Genomic DNA, 4,044 nt, shown 5'->3' with positions numbered 1-4,044 from the left:
GACATAGATAGTATAGATATAGATATAGTATAGATATAGTATAGATATAGCATAGATATAAATAGTATAGATATAGCATAGATATAAATAGTATAGATATAGAGATATAGAGATATAGATATAGATATAGATAGATATAGATATAGATAGTATAGAGATGGAGATAATATAGATACAACATCCTGTGTCATCTTAGTGGCCTCAGATAACTAGTCAGGACAGTAGCACCTTCTGAACGCTTATTGAGAGCCAACAGTGAAGTTCTTGTGTGTGGCATGGGCCAAATTGTCTGTGGAATGTTGGAGTGCATGTAAGGATACACAAGCCAAATGGCACTGCAGAAGAGTTTCCTTAACTAGCCATACCACGGCTCTCTGGCATACTCAGACTCTCATCTCCTTCCAACTTCTTACAAGCAACCATGGTTCTCAAGGTCTCCTCTGGGATGCACACACATGCATACTTTCACAGGCAAACATTTAGACCACTAAGTTATTTGTGCCAAAGCCATGTGTACTAATTAGCTTTAATGGTCAACCTGACATAACTTAGAAATGCCTGAGAAGACAGTCTTAATAAGGAATTATCTAGCTCATGTTGCCCCTCAGGCATGTATTGGCGGAATCTTCTTGATTGTCAATTGGAGTAGAAAGACCCAAGCCACTGTGGGCAGCACTATTCCCTAGTCAGGAAATGCTGGAGTCTATACAAGAGGGGAAAGTGAGCTGAGACAAAACAAGCAAGCAAGGATCCATGCATGCATTTACACTTATTCTCTCTCTATTCCTAACTGTGAGTGTCATGTGCCTAGCTCTGTTGGATTCCCACCTTACCATCCATCTCAAAGATAAGACTGTGACCTGGCAGTGTGAACCAAATAAACCCTCTCATCACCTAAGCTGCTTTTTGTCAGGATATTCTATCACAGAACTGAAACTAGAGCATCATGCCTCATCCCTCCCTGCTTCTGTGTTCTTTCCCAGCCAGCAACCCCTCCTTCCACTCTCTCTTCTTCCTGATGACCTATTCATTCTCCGAGGCTCACCCACCTCTCTCCTAGACAGCACTGTTCTCACTTCCTCCCTTGCAACAAATTATTCTCTCAAATCTTCCAGAAACCTCACTCATTCTTCATTTTCAGCTTCCCCTGGGGCCTGGCACCTATTTTCTTGGAATCTGGTTCATTTGTCCCGGTTTAAGGAGAAAAGATGAAACGGAGTTCATCCCAGCGGCCGCCCAGTGCCAGGCGCTGTTCCCAGCAGACAGTGTCAGCTTATTAATGTTTGCCGAGTTTGAATCACCGTGTGTTCAGAATATGTACTCACCAGCTGCCCAGATGCACCCCACACAGCTCAAGCATGGAGTGTTGCCAGCTTAGGCCGAGAGACTGTCTAGGCGGCAGATTCCCTGAGCCACAGAGTGGCACGCCCTGGGAGGGAGCCCTTAGATGCTAGATAGTAAAAGGAGCTTGGGTTAGTAAATTTTTAACAACTGGCTCTCCAGGAAACAGCAAGCCCTGGTTTATAGCGTTGGCTCATTTCTACAGCGTAAATGGAACCGTGCTCATTGATTCAAAGAGGCCAAGTGACATCACCGAGTGTTTTGTTTGAAGAGATGTTGGCAGGCTGTATGGGTGGATGAGAGGCATCCTCCCCACACACACACACAAACAGTTAGCAGGCGTGTCCAACCTATGCCCCAGTGACCATGTCACATGTGACAAAAGAAAGCTATGCTATAAATGTGGCCCAACACAAAGTCATAAACTTACTAAAAATACTAAGAGATTTGGGAAGTGTTTGTGTACGTGTGATATGTGTGTTCAAGTGTATGTAGGCACACAGATATGTGAGGATCCCCATAAATGTGTGTAGGGGATTGTTGCCAGACAACAACCCTGAATGTTGTTCCCCAGGTTCTGTCTTAGTTTGGGTTCCTATTGCTTCAGTAAAACACCATGACCAAAGCAACTTGAGGGGGAAAGGGTTTATTTGGCTCATGCTTCCTAAGGGCTGTTCATCGAAGGAAGTCAAAACAAGAACTCAAAAACAAAAGGAACATGGAGGCACACGTAGAACCCAGCACCAACAGCCCAGGGGTGTCCCACCCCACAGTGGGCTGGGCCCTTGCCCATCAATCACTAATTAAGAAAATGCTCTACCAGCCTTGCCTGCAGTCTGATCTTACAGGGGCCTCTTCTTAGGTTCCCTCCACTCAAATGGCTTTAGGTGGTGTTGAGCTGACCTAAAACTATCCAGCACAGATGCCAGCCACCCTGCCTTTTGCAACAGGGTTTCTCATTGTCCTGGATGGCTACGATGGCTTCCCAATGAGCCCTGGGGGTCTGCCTGTCCCTGCCTCCCCAGTGCTAGGATTAAAATGACACACTACCACATCTTGATGTGTAGTAGGTTCTTGGGATACAAACTCGGGTTTGCGAGGCCAGCATTTCTGACGAAGCCATCTTCTCTCCAGCCTGTGATTGCTTGGTTTTTTTTGGGTTTTTTTTTTTTTATTTGATCACATCACTTCTCCAGCATAAACTTTGTAATTACAACATCATCATGTCAAAAGGTCGGATGTTTCTGCAAGGCATGCAGTCCCTGCTACTATCTCTATATAGATATTTATGGTCATGATACTGGCTACTAGGGTTGTCAGAGCATGCATCTTTCTCATACCTCTGTGTGCATGATCTTAGTCTAAGTTACCATCACCAATGTGTGAATTCTTCCCCCCTGACTCCCCGTGTCCACCCTGACATTTTTCCTCTTGTTCTATTCAACCCCACCACATGCCAGCCACAGTAACGTGCTACGCGCAGTCAGTCCCTGTCACTCACTAGATACAGTGGGCTGGTGGATGGGACTCAGGACGGGGGTTAAGGGGGTAGCCTTATCTCTAAAGGGCTTGACTTGTAAGCATGAGGTCACGAGCATAAAAATCCAGAGCCTCAAAACCCAGGTTAATTAAAAATTATCCATAATAAAGCTAGGGATGGCACTGCTTTTAATCTCAGCCCTGGGGATGAGGAGACACGTAGGTCCCCAAGGATGACTGGTCGTCCAGCCTTGACAAGGCAGCAAGTCCCAAGCCAAACAGAAGGCCATGTCTTAAGAAACAAGATGGGTGTTCGCAGCCTTCGCTGCACCGCCGCTGCAGCTCTCAAACGCCAGTGCCGCCTCTCACTTGCCAAGCTCCAGCCCGTAGGAGAAGGACGGTGAGTAAGGAGGTGCCCATACCGTAGCTTGTACAAAGCTGACTGCCCACAAATCCACCCGTGGTAAAGCACCCAGGAAACAACTGGCTACAAATGCCGCTCGCAAGAGTGCGCCCTCTACTGGAAGGGTGAGGAAACTTTATCGTTACAGGCCTGGTACTGTGGCACCCCCTGAAATCAGACGCCATCAGAAGTCTACTGAACTTCTGATTCGCAAGCTCCCCTTTCAGCGTCTGCTGCGAGAAACTACTCAGGACTTCAAAACAGATCTGCGCTTCCAGAGAGAGAGCAGCTATTGGTGCTTTGCAGGAGGCAAGTGAGGCCTATCTGGTCGGCCGTTTTGAAGACACCATCCTGTGTGCTATCCATGCCAAACGTGTAACAATTATGCCGAAAGATATCCAGCTAGCACGCCGCATACGCGGAGAATGTGCTTAAGAGTCCACTATGAGGGGAAACATTTCATTCTCAAAAAATTTGTTTTTCCTCTCCCTGTTATCAGCAGCTCTGAATGTTAGATATTTTTTCCACGGGGTCAAAGGTACCTAAGTATATGATTGTGAATGGAAACATAGAGGACAGAATCAGGTATTGGCAGTTTCTCCACGTTCATTTGTATGTGAATTTTTAATATAAATGCAAGGTGTAAAGTATTAATGCAAGCAAAATGTTTCAGTGAACACATTTCAATAGTTCAACTTTATGACAATTATAAATAAACCCGTTAAATTTTTCTGGACAATGCTAGCATTTGGATTTTTTTTTAAAATAAGTAAATTTCTTATTGACAGCAGTTAAACAGTGTTTGTAGCATTTTTATAATA

The 4,044-nt window shown here is 45.2% G+C and overlaps 1 pseudogene; it reads left to right on the top strand.

Moving 5' to 3' along the window:
- The window catches only part of LOC116069586, a 6,689-nt pseudogene extending 3,004 nt beyond the window's left edge, over window positions 1–3,685 (top strand).
- Window positions 3,686–4,044: the final 359 nt, after the last annotated feature.

Source organism: Mastomys coucha, unplaced genomic scaffold (assembly GCF_008632895.1).
Source record: "Mastomys coucha isolate ucsf_1 unplaced genomic scaffold, UCSF_Mcou_1 pScaffold1, whole genome shotgun sequence".
In the NCBI taxonomy this organism is placed as follows: Eukaryota; Metazoa; Chordata; class Mammalia; order Rodentia; family Muridae; genus Mastomys; species Mastomys coucha.
Note: the sequence above shows the minus strand (reverse complement) of the source record. Positions and strands in the feature narration are given on the sequence as shown.